Here is a 15,079-nt window from a genome sequence, read left to right on the forward strand (position 1 = left end):
TTGTCCTACACATGTGGGATATCCGAAGATATTGGAGTAGACGCCTCACTCACTTGTCGTGACATGCTTCATCAGCGCATATCCACACCTGGGTAAGATGGTACTACCAGGGCGGATTCAACCATAGATGTAAGGGGAGTTCCTAGATGAAGCAAAACTGGATAAGCAGGGATCAAGAGGAGTGATACTTAAAAATACCTCAAAGTATACCCAAAAGCTTTTGCTTTATTTGAAGGGTACCTGGTGCTTAGATAAAAAAAACTTGGGTTTTTTGGGTTGTATTGAATTCAATTATTCAGTTGTACCCTTGTTCCTGTGCCAACATGTTTCGGCCCTCTGTGGGATCCCAATTGGGTCTGGGGCCTTTGTTAGGGCTATGTTTTGTGTTTCCCTGCTACTTCTTGTGCACGCACACCATGCACACTCGTGAGGCTCTTTTTTCTTCAGAGAGTTTTCCTCTGGTTTTATTTTTAAAGGGTCATGCGGTTCGTGCAGGTAGCCGTGTTCTCCTATTCCGCACCGCGTCCTATATGCGAAATAGGACGCGGTCCGGAATAGAACACTTCTTATCCTTTTGTCTTCTGGTCATAACTTATCAAGGTTTCATGTGTCATTCACGCTAAAATTGAATGGCGTTCATTATATATTATATATTTATTTCAAGGTGAAATCTTTTTGATGATACCAACAGAGAATGATCGTACATCCTCTACCTTGTTATAGCGAGGTGGTGTGATTAAGGGCCTAATCATGTTAAATAGAACTCCGGTACGAAGAATATTTGTGCTCTTTCAAGCCAATAAGTGTATTTGGCGATCAAATTTTCACATAAGTACGGTCTTATCGAAGACAACTCTATCAGGAACCGTGCCGACCACGAAATTGGGCACACTATTTTGTCCACATTTTTTTCGCCGCATGCCTTGACAAAGTCTAAGGGAAGACGAAACACATGTTGGCATTTTTGTTTGGATCCACCGCCAATACGAAAATAAAAGAATTATGTCCTTTGAAGATATTCATTGATGTGGACTCTGCTTTTTTTTGTGGAACTTGCACATCGGGATCATTCTATTCTTGTCAAAGAAATCAATGCATGAAGTGTTGATTTCATAGACCTTAGGCCTTTACATTGGCCGTTTTTTGTTAATATTTTGGTAAATATAAGGGTGTGCTGAATATCTCTTTTCAACTGCAGTAACAAAAAGGGGTTTAATTTTCTGAATAAGAGAAGTATAAGCCAGTAAATCTGAAGTGGAAAAATGTACTGTACTTAAAATTTGACAAAAATATTGAGAAAGTAAGAACTAAAATAAAAGAGGAACAATAACATTTAAATGTGTCAAATAAATCCAGAGAAATATCATTTGTAGTGAAGAAGCCCATCAGTGAAACTTAATACTAACAATAAAAACAAATGTCAACCATATATAGTCAAACATACAACCAATGAAAAAAAGTGATTTGCTTAAGGTTCCTGATGGCCCACTCTTTTTCCTTGCACTTGCATTTGCCACAGTGAGAGATTTTACTTTCACAATAACAACCTGTTTTGAAGCTCAGAAATAGTTTGCAGGACCAACCTTACTTCTGCATCTGATTAAGTTCAACAATGTCTGATACCTCCAGCTCAAAATTCCAGTGTGAGCCCAAGTAAAAAATCTCATATCGGGAAAAATTGATTTCCTGTGGCTGCGATTCATGGCTTGGCTGTTGAGGTAACCTCCAGTTTGAAATACGATTTTCTGGTTCAAATCTTAAAAGTGGGTTATGGCATTTTTCCCATACCAGCTTTCATCAAAAATCCTCAAAACAGATCAGTGATCTGTCTAATCAGAACATTTGTTGCTGATAACATGGTATTGTAATGTTCGTTTCTCCAGTATTGTATCTTTCATAGATTCACATGTCCGTTGTTGTAGTGGGAGTCCCACGGTATCATTATAAAAGCAGTTGATAATACTATCATAGGCTACAATGCAATGAACAGTCTCTGCAATAGCCTATCTACCTTCTTTTGTTAAAAAAGGACCAAACTTTAACAACCAATAAGGCGACAGCACCCTGTAGAACACTCCCAAGAGAGGCTTAGTCCCTCAGATTTTCTACTGTATGCCGTGTGACAGAGAGTCTCCCTGAGTTCTGCTCAGTTTTTTCCTTCAAACTTCAGATATCTTCTTGAAAATGTCAGATTCTTCAAAGAAAGGTCTCTTCGGGTCGTGTAGAACATGCGGTAAGAAGAGGCTGCATGCTGAAGATCCCCCATAAGAACTGTATTTACTGTTTATATCCCCAACATAAAGTTAAAGACTGCAATATTTGTAGGACTTTCTCAACCACAACCATTAAAGCTAGGGAGGGTAGGTTGTTGATGTGGCTGCAAATACTTAAAAGTAAATTTGACATAGTCTCAGAGGATGAGCAAAGCTCTGCCTCACATACCTCTCTGAAAAAATCTAAAAGGAGAGAGAGGTCACAGGACTCCTGAGGGCAATAAAAAACCTTCTAAAAAATGACATGAAGCAGCAGTCCCCCCCCCCCCCCCCCCCCCCCCCCCCCCAAAAAAAGGATAGCGTTCATTTCCTGTTGAGGAGAATGACTATTTGGCTTCAATGCTTCAATCAGTCAATCAATCAATCAAAGCATTTATATAGCGCGCTACTCACCCGGGGGGTCTCAAGGCGCTTGGGTGGTCCTCTACTGCTCGAACAGCCAGGTCTTGAGTTGCATCCTGAAGGAGAGGTGGTCTTAGGTCAGGCGGAGGTGGATGGGGAGGGAGTTCCACGTCTTGGCAGCCAGGTAGGAGAAGGATCTCCCTCCTGTTGTGGCTCTTCGGATGCGAGGAACGGCGGCGAGGGCTTGGGTGGTCGATCGGAGTTGGCGAGTGGGAGTGTAGAAGGTCAGGCGGTCGTTGAGGTATCTGGGGCCTTGGTTGTGGAAAGCTTTGTGTGCGTGGGTGAGGAGTCGGAACGTGATCCTCTTGCTGACGGGGAGCCAGTGCAGGTCTCTCAGGTGTCCGGAGATGTGGCTGTGTGGGGGGGATGTCCATGATGAGTCGTGCTGAGGCGTTCTGAATGCGCTGGAGTCTTTTCTGGAGTTTGGCTGTGGTTCCGGCATAAAGGGTGTTCCCGTAGTCCAGTTTGCCTGTGACGAGGGCCTGAGTGACCGTCTTCCTGGTTTCGGTGGGGATCCACCGGAAGATCTTCCAGAGCATGCGTAGGATGTTGAAGCATGATGAGGAGACGGCGTTGACTTGTCTGGTCATCGAGAGGGAGGAGTCCAGGATGAAGCCCAGGTTTTGTGCGTGGTCCGTTGGTTTGGGTGCGCTGCCGAGTGCAGGGGGCCACCAGGAGTCGTCCCAGGCAGAGGGTGATGATCCATGCTTGAAAATACCCTCTTTAGGGCCATCTACTATAAAGATCACAGTCTGTAAAAAGCTTGTGTTATCAACGGCAGCGTCCTCTGGGTCCCTGTCAATGCAGAAATCACAACCCGGGCATATTTCCCCTCCATCGTCATCGTTGATCTTGTCTTCGAAAAAACTACAGTCGACGACAGCTTCATATATGCCTGTACCTTGGTGAAGATACCCTCTCCACCGATGAGTTCCTTGTTGATGAGGCTTGCTCTGTCGACAATCGCAACAGTGTGTGCATTGACGGTGATAAGTTGTTGTCGATACCCATTATGTCCTCATCAACGACACAGACACCGCTCCTGCCTGCGAAACTATTGACGATACATGCTACGCCTAGCCTTAAAAGACCGTCGACATTACAAGTAGGATGACATGTTTGACCCTGCTTACTGTCCTTCTCAGCTTCATGTCAAGTATCAAGACGGTGACGATGATAAAGATGACTATGAGGGCAATTATCAGCAGGACTTTCATGATAGACACGCCAAACTGCAAAAATGGAACCTGCTCGTGAGCCCATGGTCTACCTTCCTGTTGCATTAGTTCAAGATTCACAAGACATGTTGCAGGATTATCGTACTCATTTCCCTCCATCGACGAGTGCCCCTCCACCGTTCTCTCCGCCACACATGTCTGAACCTTCGCCTAGAGTGTCGCCAGGATCTGATAGTGTTCTACCTACGCAACAGCATGACACCACTGATGATGAGGATGTAGAGGAAGGTGAAATTCAAAGTGCTAGACCAGCTGGCAATGAGTTGGAAGTCTACATAACATCAGCTCCTGCTTCCCTTACTCCACAAGGAGTGGATTCTCTGCCGGAGGACATTGGGGGGGTTCCACGCATTAATAGAGAGAGCAACCTCTAGGTTTCAGTTATCGATGACTGTCAAAGAGTCTGACTGCTTTCTGAATGATTTTAAAAACCCATCTCGGAAGACTGGGAGAGCAATCCCTATAATAGACCATATTTGGGAGGAAGGTGTGAAAGTCATGAGAACACTTGCTACAGTCATCAGTTTTACCTAGAATTGAAAAGAAATACAGGGTTCCTGATGATACCCTAGCTTGTCTGGTAGGACACCCTAAACCAGACTCTGTGATTACTCAAGCCGCACAACGCTGGTCAAGGAATCCTTCAGCGCCTATCAATACTCCTCTAGATAAAGAAGGTAGGCACGAAGTGTCTTAGTAGAGAAGGTTCTACAAATCTTGCAGTCTGTGGCCTTGTGGTCAGGGTATAAGCAATAGATACAGCTTTCATGCTTATCTTCCACAAAAAGACACTTTTTTCCACAAGACGCACAGGACCTGAATAAGGCCTTCTTCTCCTTGACAGACATGTCCTGACTGAGGTTGAAAAACTTGAAGAAATAACAGTTAGAATGAGCAAACTGAGCAGAGCTCAGTGGAGACTCCCTAGCACAACGTGCAGTAGAAAAATCTGAGGCTCTGAGCTCTCTCAGGAAGGTTCTAGGGGGTGAGGCTGCTCTGATTGGTCCTGACAAAAGTTTGGCCTCTTTTACACAAAGAGGGTGATAGGATACAAAAGGAGATGAGGCCTAGGCCTATTTTTTCTCTTTTGTTTCTATGATTGTGATACTACCGAGGCTCCCATTCCGACGACGGGGAATGATACAAAGCATGGGAATCTATGAAAGTTACCAATACTGGGGAACCAAAGTTACAGGTAAGTAACTTGCTTTCTTATTGCTCTCTGTGCTCCCAGTGAGAGTTAAGTGCATGCCATTTAAAATTCATCTGAACATTGTGTAGCACAAACACATTGTATTTGACCAGAACACATGGATATCACAGTTTATTTCCAACGTGAAAATAGAAAGTAAAATAACATATGTGCACCACATCTACAACATCTTTGTAACGTGTTTGTAAATCTTTGAAATTGTGTCTGTAGCACGTTGGCTGTAGATACACATGCTAAACCTCCTGCTATCTAATGTTGGCCTCGGATGGTTACAGCTTGTTATTATTCGAAGAAGTCTTTAGAGTGGCAAGGTATTATGTGACAACTCCTTTAGCTGGCACTGCACGTGGACACCGCCTCCATGGCTTTTCTCTGCCATCAAATTTATGTCTATCAGGAGTGCTCCCGGGCTTGACTTCTTGATGCTCATTTCATCGGACATGACTTTTCTAAGCCTATAGTCTTGTCACTCATAACACGGTCTCCCTTTTCATGCTCCCTCAATGCGCTTGGGAGACCCTTATCCTGAACTGGGTCCCTGTCTCTCTAGGCACCCCTGCCCCTTTGGACACCATGCATCTTCCATGATTGGCTCTGGAGAATGAAATGTAATCTCTGCCTCTCCCCTGATCACGTTGACGGCACCTGCACCTTCTGCTTGGACTTCCAGTCATCTTCCAGTATAAGAAGACCCTGCGCCAACAGAGGGACAGACGCTGGGCCCACAACAGAATGAGGTGATCCACAGAAGAGGCACAGGACATCTTTGGCGAAGTTGACCGCCTCGGAGCCGAAGAAGATGATGCAGAGTCACCAGCTACCCTGCCCAGTCTGGAGGTCAAGTCTAGATCCTCTAAACTGGAAAAGAGTAGGGCAAAGGTGTTCCATCGACTTTGCTCTACACCAACCTTCCCACAGTTGACTGAGAGCTGTGAGTATGATCAAAGCTGAAGCACTAAAACTTTATACTAAAACCACACGCCGATGCAGAGCACAGCCCCCAAGGGGGCCAGGCATTGAGCCCCGTGTACAAGGCCACTGTTGGCTGCAAGTCCTCTGCTGCCTCAGGGATCAGTGCGCCGCCAGGGCCAGGCATCGTGGCCCCGACGGGATCCAGCCAGTAGCTCCAACCCCCCTCTGTCTCCCACCCCCCACCCATTCGTCTTTGCATCCGAAGAAACCAATCAACGTCAAGACTCCAGCACGACCTTTGAGGCCAAACACAACTCCTGCTGCCAGCTCCAAGTACTTTGACAGGCCCATTCTCCAAAGGCTTAGGAAGATCTTGATGGGAGGTAGAGGTGGCTTTTCATTCATCCCAATAGGAGAGTTCCTCAGACACTGTAGAGATGTTGCCCAAAAAAAGAAAACTGGCTTTCGAGCACATGCCTGCACTGGAAGACCGTTCCCAGAATGCACCGCCAAAGAAGCGTAGTGACAAAGTTTCCGGTCTTCCATTTCCAGCACATCTGCCTTCCCCTCCGCCAACTCCTCCAGACTCCATACCCGGGAGGTGGGGGATCATCACAGTCCTATATTGACACTGGCACAGCTTGTAGAAGAGCAATGTGAAGTTTACGACAGGGTGACTCATACCTAGAGCATGTCCAGATGAGGGCTCCCCATGCTGAGACGACACCATATCATACCACAGGGTTACATAGCAGGCAGCTGTGTACCATAAGGTACACCTGTACACCATGCTCAACGGCGACAACTTTTGGTGGAATCGCTCATTAGAACAGAACACTTATTCCCGTACCTTCCCATATTGACTGGGATACTGAAGAGTGCACTCAAAACCTTTAAGGAGCTGGAAAAAGTACAGGTGGTTAGACCCAGAGTAGAGAAGAAGTTTAAACTTTCTGTCTCAGACCCCACATACATCAAGGGTCATGTCCTCCCAGAGTCCCTGGCAGTACATTGTGCCCTCTGCTGCTCAAGTGAAGACCGACTTTACCCCACCGGACAACAGGGCAAGCATAGATGCAGCCGAAAAGTGTGTAGTAGGGGGCTGCTACCCACTGGTGTATCAGCAATTCGGTCATGCTACCACAGGGATCAGTGAAAAGAAATTAAGGGGTTTCTGTAGCACCTCCCTTTATGAGTTCAGAAAACAGGATGAGATTTTTTCCAGAAGCAAAACCGTCCCTAATACCACCATACGTTGTACCCTCTGCTTAACTTATATCCCAAGGTAGAGGAGTAACTACCTCAGTCATACTCCGGAGGCTGGCCTGGATCTGTATATGCATTTCAAGACTGAGGTTCAACAGCTTCTCTTCAACACACAATTTGACGGGGAACATCTCTTTGGCCAATAGGTTGATGAAATGATTGAGGAAATCAAGAAGTACCCTTACACAACAAATGTTATGGGACAGGACATTGGGCAAAGGCATCTAATCCTTTAACTTCCTCATTTTCCAAAAGTACAACTCTCTTGGGCCAATTTTCAATCTCAGACTGGTGCAGTAAGTTGACTTTTTGAACATGCTAGACCTCAAGGATGCTGAATTTCATATGCTCAGTCACCCAGCTCTCCGGTGCTACCTCCGCTTCATAGTAAGTGGCTAGCACTACCAATTAAATGTGTTGCTCCAAGGGTCTTCACTAAGTGTTTAACAGATATAGCCGCCTACATCAGAAGAGCGACATACACACGTTCCCCTACCTAAATAATTGGCTGATCAAGAGCGCAAGCAGAAAGGATTGCGTTGCCCACACCCATGCTGCTTGGGATTCCAAGTCGTTACCACCAAGCCCCATCTTCATCCTCTTCAAAATCAGTCCTTTCTAGGGTCTGTTCTAAACAGTCACCGCTAAACCGTAACCATACACTCAAAGTGGTGACATTTCAGCAGATACTGCCTCTTTTTCATCACTGTCCGTCAGCTCTATGGATGAACGTATCTGGGTTATATGTCTACGCTTTTCCTCTTCTCTCACTTCTTACATATGTAGTGAGGACACTTCGGCAAACATCCCTCCCGCTCATCCTGCTGGATCCCACTTGGGCCAGACATCTATTTATTTATTTATAAAAGATTTGTAATGCGCATGGCTGCCTCAGCAACGAGGCGTCCCAGCGCAACCAGAAACCAAGGAAGGAACAGAGAGACCCATAAGCGTCTAACATCAGATAGTGGGAAACAGCCAGGTTTTTAGAGACTTACGAAACGTCAAAAGATTAGGGATGTCTCGAATGTGCGCTGGGAGAGAGTTCCAGAGTTTGGCCGCCAAGAGGCCAAACGAACGTTCCCCATCCCTCGCTCTCCAGACTCGAGGGACACAGACAAGCCCATGGTTGGCGGATCTCAGAGCACGCCTGGCATATAGGGTTTCAACAAGCCAGATAGCCCAATGGGGGCTTGGTGCATCAGAATTTTATGAGAGATGCACAGCACCTTGAACTGAATACGTTTTTCAATGGGCAGCCAGTGCAGCTTGGGGAGCACATGTGCCAGCGACAGATTTTGGTAGACACACTAACATACGTGCTGCCGCATTCTGAACCCTCTGCAGGCATTTAATACTAGCTTTGTTGGCACCCAGATATAAAGAATTATGGTTCTCAGCCCTCCTACAGATGTCCATGTCTCCCTATAAGATAATCTCCAACAGGCCGGACCTTCTCACCCAGAACCAAGTTCTACATCCAGACCCCAGGCAGCTTAACCTAGCAATCTGGCTCCTGAGTTCCTGGACTTTGGTTAACTTAACCTACCTCAGGAATTTATCGGCTTCCTGAAAATAGTTTGCAGACCCACTACATGGGTTGCTATACGGCGAAGTGAACATTGATTGTCCCAGTATTCCATCTCAAATCAAATAGGTTTTTTTTAATCAGCGGTTCAGGACATTTTAAGCCATCTGCTGCACTAACACAAATCTGTCTATCCTACACAGCAATATGGCCACAATATGAAAACAAATGCTTCAGCTTCCCTAACGAGACTCTGGGAGTTTGTCCCCTGCCCTGAGAATATTTTTTTAAATCACATAAAGGGGCAGGGTAGGGATATCCTGTCCCCGTAGCACTTGCAGGTGGCTCCACCCCAGGGGCTAAACGTTTACCAAAACATATATGATCCCTCAATTGTCCCTCCAGGTCGCAATAGAAAAAGGCACCCACTTTTATTTAATTTAAAGCTCACCAGTGTGGGCTAGGGCATTGTGTGCATTTTAACATTTATTCGAGAGAACAGAGGGGGCCCTCCTTTCAGAGCTATCCAATGGTCCAAGATACCCCACCCCTCTGGGCTCAACATATCCTATATTTTAGAAATAATATATTTAAGTAAGGGGGACGTTGGGCCCTCCTCCTGAGTGATGTAATGGCCCGAGGGACCCATCCCCAAGGTCCGATTGACAACTGTTGCCCCGGGAACTACATCTCCCAGGACAAAAAGCAGCCCGTTGGTTAGCGTTCTTAACCAGTCTTTCTGTCTGGGAAACACCTGCAAGCGTATTATATTGCACATCAACCTTGTAAGGACAAACGTGTGTTCATTGTTGGTAACAACTTCCAAGTTCAGTTTTAAACCATCCATCACTAGCAGAATAGAATGGCAAACACTTGCCTCGTTACACTCTATATTAAATCTACTTTCTGCAAACAGCTGTAAAAACAAAGTTTTAAAATCTATTTTATTTAATGTTGTAAGGAATTCTGAAAAATTCTGCTTTGTTAACTTATCACACAGAAGCTTGATACATTTTAACCAAGGGATGTCTAGGGCTCGAACCAGAGCCAAACAGTAGCTCACTATCAGCCTATTAGTTAGTTTCTGACCACATTTATATCCTGTGGCTTAACAAGAGGGGTCAAAGCATGATGAGATCTTCAAGAAAATTCATCCCTGGTTCTTCTTCACAATCGTAGGTTGAGCAATTTTTGGACTGCCAGGAGTCACCCAAGTCTAGCATTCTCAGAAGTCCGGAGAATCGTAATATTAACATAACCCCCAGACTCCCAAGCCAGAGGTTGTGATTAAAATACATTTCTCATGATAGATTATGGCATCAATGGTGTGTCGATGTTTTGACCCCTGAAACCATGTAGGTTGGTTCTAGTCCTTACTGACTGGGTCTTCCTCAGGACAGAGGTGAAGGTGAGGGCAGAGGGGCACCGTGTCTGAAAAGAGGAAAGGCCTGATATGTACAATGTTTTGTCAGTGACAATGGAGCGTCAAAGGCTCAGAGAGAGGTAGGCGAGAGTGTCCTATGTTACAGAGGGATGCTCGACCGACTAGGTTTAATTGAATTGTCTGGAATTTATTGGTGATTAATCTGCACTGCACGGTCTAGAAGCAGCATCTACACTGCTTTGAAAGATTTTTACGGATTCCATCCCTTTTTCTGATTGTCCATCACTCTCGCCTACCTCTCTCGGAGCCTTTGACGCCCCATAGTCACGGACGAAACATTGTACCTATCAGGCCTTTCCTCTTTTCAGACACGGTGCCCCTCTGCCCTCACCTTCACCTCTGTCCTGAGGAAGACCCCGTCAGTAAGAACTAGAACCAATCAACATGGTTTCAGGGGTCGAAACGTTGACACACTATTGATGCGACTATCAACAACAGTGTATTCTGCACTGTGATGTTCTATTTGTACATGGCTATGTAAATAATTGTAAACTATTCACTAAGAGTGTTACTATGAATGTGTGGCATTGAGCAACATGCCCAGCAATTTGATTGTGATGCTTTTGAAAATTGTTTGTCACTTGCTTCACTACCTCACTTGAGTCACCTTCCTCCCTTTCCTCCACCTAGTTGGGCACACCAACGGTTTTTATTCGAATGTTTTCTGTAAATTGTTTTCATTAACAAAACAGTTTCAGGTGCTTAGTGTGATTAAATAACACTCTAGCATGAAGTAAACGTTTCTGTAGTTTTTTTATCTTTATTTAATTTTGCACTACTATTTGATGCAATACTACTGGGACCACCCCATTCTATACTGTTCTACACCCAGGTCCCAGTGATTTTGGGTATAGTCCTCTTTATAACGGGTTTGGATAGTGGGCTCTCTTCTCTGTTGCTTCAGTGGGAGAGGCTCCCGCTATTGAAGTCATTTTTCGTTGTTCATCAAACAATACCTGAAGACCAAATATGAAACTTGCTGCATTGCTGGCTCCACATCAGTCCACTATTGCACAACAGATACTGGGTCATTCACCCCACATTTAACACTATAGCAACTAAAGATTAGGGGCCAGATGTAGGTAAATAGCATTTACCGATTCGAAAATACAGAATGTTACCGATTCGATATTTTCGAATCGGTAAATACTATGTAGCAAATCATTCAGTAAAAATTACCGAATCGTTAAGATTCTGTATTTACCGAATCGGTATTTACCGATTCGGTAATTGCCATTAATTCCTATGGGCCTGGAGTCCCATAGGAATGAATGTCAATTACCGAATCGGTAAATACCGATTTGGTAAAAGGGGGAAAACATTGAAGGGTGGCAGGGTGTCACTTTGACACCCTCTTGCACCCCTCAATTGTGTATGGGTGGCTCACTGGTTAGAGGCGGCAGACCCGAGAGCAGAGGACGGCCCGGGACCAGGGTTCGATTCCCGGCGCGGCAGGTTTCTGGACCAGGGTCAGCGGACTCGATAATTCTCTCGCCTCGGTGCCCACTCTGATCAGCGATCACACTCGGCAACTCTGGGCATTAGCTTGCCTCATCTTCACTAACGGCCCCACCAGACCGCCGGGGATGCCTGGTCTCACCCTGGAGATACCCATTAAGGGACCATCTCTCAGGGAAGCCAGGAAGGGTTTCGCAGCGGTCGAAGCGCCTTGGGACCCTCCGGGTAAGTAGTGCGCTATATAAATGCTTATACATACATTATACATACACATGTTACAGACATACATGCCCTAAGGACATTTATGTCTGCAACATGGCACTGAAGCAATTTGCATAAAATTGCTTTTTGGGATGTTTTCGATATTTACCACTAACTTGTAGTTGGTGTTAAATAACGAATCATAACATGGGATAAGCACTCATTTAAGTGCTCCCTACATTAGGAGTTCGGAAATTTACTGAATCAGTATTTACCCATTCCTTAAATTACCGATTCAGTAAATTACCAAATCGTTAATTTTGGCCCCTGCATCAGAAAAGCCTATTACCGGTCGGTAACAGCCGAAATTTGTTAATTTCGGCCATTACCGACCGGTAATAGCCTTCCTACATCTGGCCCTGGATTTCCTTTCTAAATCTCAATGCCGCAACTTAAGACACTTGGGGCCAGATGTAGGTCGCCCAGTACCGGTCGGTAACGGCCGAAATTACCGAATTTCGGCCGTTACGACCGGTATTAGGCTACCGAGATGTAGGTGACCTAAATTGCAAAATCGGTAATTTACCGATTCGGTATTTTAAGGAATCGTTAAATTACAGATTCCTTAAAATACCGAATCGGTAAATTACCAAACTTGCAATGTAGGGAGCACTCAAATGAGTGCTTTTCCCATTTTAGGATTCGTTATTTACCACCAACTATAAGTTGGTGGTAAGTAACGAATACCTTTGAAAATGCAAATCTGTGCATTTTCAACTGTGCCATGTGGCAGACATACATGCCCTTAGGGCATGTATGTGTGCCACATCTGCACACAAGCCCGATTCAGGGGTGCAACAGGGTGTCAAAGTGACACCCTGGTACGCTTGAACGTTTCCCCCATTTTACCGATTCGGTAATTGCCATTCATTCCTATGGGCCTCCAGGCCCATAGGAATGAATGGCAATTACCGATTCGGTAATGGTTACCGATTATTTTGCTAAATAGCATTTACCGATTCTAAAATACTGAATCGGTAAAATTCAGTATTTTAGAATCGGTAAATGTACTTTACCTACATCTGGCCCTATGTATCCTCATTACGTCTGGCTTGACAGTGCAACTGTCGCCAGACGTAATGTGATCAACGTAAAAAAGGAGCTTGCAGGATTCCTACAGACAGGGGCTTTGGTTCCACCCACATGTTGGTAGCCAGGAGTACATGTTGTGATTTGGAAGAAGCTGTGTAGTTGTACAAGAAAAAAGGGGTTCACCCCACGCTGCTATGACTATTTTATTTATTTATATTGCTGCCTTTGCCATCAGCATTATGAGTTGCCCAGGGCTACACTGATCTACACAGATATTTAGGTCTGGCTTGACAGTGCAACTATCACATTAGCTTATTTGAGTTACAAAAAATAGCTTTCAGAGTACTACTGAGAGAGGGGCTTAGACTCCAAACACATTTTAGTTTCCCTGAGTACAGGATTTGATTGGGCTGAAATTGTGTACATCCATTAAAAAAGACTGCTTGTATTGAACTTTGAGCTTTTGGTAAACCTTCTGCTCAGTACAGCAAGAATACATTGGTTATGATGGGAAGCAAATGATCATGGCTATAGGCCTAATTTGTTTATTATGAAATGTCATGATAATGACTCGAGGCCTGAAATAATTATTGTGAAAACCATATGATAAGATAGAATCTCACAAATTAACATAGTAGGCAGTAGTTTGGTGTTGGTTACCCTTGTGACAAACCGAGAATATAGAAGGGGTGCTCTGTGAGAATCCTTGTTAGGCCTCTTTGGAGAAATTTGCGTAGCCAACTGTAATTTTGTATACCTTTCTAACATTATGATTGTGTGTCTGCTTGTTGCTTCATGGGCATGAGTGTGCGCAAAACTGTAGGTGTGAGCTGGTTATGGGGGCAAGCTGTAGGACTGATGGGTGCTCTGGGAAACGTTAGGTCCAATGCATAGGTCTGGTCTGCTTATTATGAAATGGTATGGCAAAGGCAGTCGGTAATTGAGAAAATAAATTGTTAGTGAGTAAGCCTTTAACCGTTAGTTATTATCACAGTGTATTACAGGCTGTTACCAAATATGTTGTTGCATATAATCTTTCAAATTACTGTAGTAGACAATAGTTCCAACATTAGCCACCTACTCTGAAAAATTGCGGTTGTTTTCACTGTAATGATCCTTGATAGACCCTATTAAGAGGGGTTTTATATGGTTTCACAAGCTTTCATTTTCTACACATTTGTAACTTTATGATGGTATACATACTGGCTCCCAGTTTATGTGCACTTAAATAGGCCATTGTTGTGTATGGTGTAAAGCCTTATCGGATCATTGGGAAAAGTCCTGCCAGATTTCATAAGTTTGATCTATTTAATATGAAAGGTTAAAGCAAGGACAATAGGCCTGGCCTACTTATTGTGAAAATCATGTGTTAAAGAGAGTTGGCTTTCAACCCGTTCACTGCGGCGCAAATTTCCCCGCTGTGCAGCAGATTTTACGCGTGCGAAAGTCTGACGACCCCCCGCCGTCCGACGGATAAAGCCCACTGTGACATCAGATGGCCAGGGGCCGTCTGACGCATGGAAGGCGTTAAGGATGGATTGTTACTACGCTGTATTTTATTACGTGGAGTTACCGTAGTAGGCAAAGGCTTTGGTGTTGGGGACTCACCAAAACAAACCTGGGGATAGACATTATGATAATTCTTATTCAGCTCTGTTAGTAAAGTTTTTATATGGTTTTACCATCTGCATTTTGTAGAGATGTGTTATTTTATTACGGTATACCTGATGGTTGTCTTGTGGGAAAGCTTATGACACACAGAGTTTGTTATGGTGACAAGTCCGGGATAAATGTTATAGGCCAGATTGTTTATAATAAAAAATGACAACAACAAAAAACTTAACCTTAGTCCTATTGATTTTGTAAAGCATTTGTTAAAGTCAATGGGTTTTTACGGGTAGATTGTTATTACACTGTATTAATGCTTACAGATAGATATTTAGTTTCATGGAATATCATATTTTGATGTGGTAGACAAGGGTTTTGGTGCTGGTTACCACCTCTGCCAAATCGTGGGCACAGAAGATATGCAGTCAGAATCCTTGTTAGGCC

At 44.4% G+C, this 15,079-nt stretch overlaps 1 protein-coding gene across 1 annotated transcript in view; it reads left to right on the forward strand.

The window, feature by feature from the left end:
- UNKL (unk like zinc finger) overlaps positions 1–15,079 on the forward strand; it is a 370,451-nt gene that overhangs the window by 338,616 nt on the left and 16,756 nt on the right. The gene's annotated exons all lie outside the window — the stretch shown is intronic.

Source organism: Lissotriton vulgaris, chromosome 10, assembly GCF_964263255.1.
Source record: "Lissotriton vulgaris chromosome 10, aLisVul1.2, whole genome shotgun sequence".
Taxonomy (NCBI): Eukaryota; Metazoa; Chordata; class Amphibia; order Caudata; family Salamandridae; genus Lissotriton; species Lissotriton vulgaris.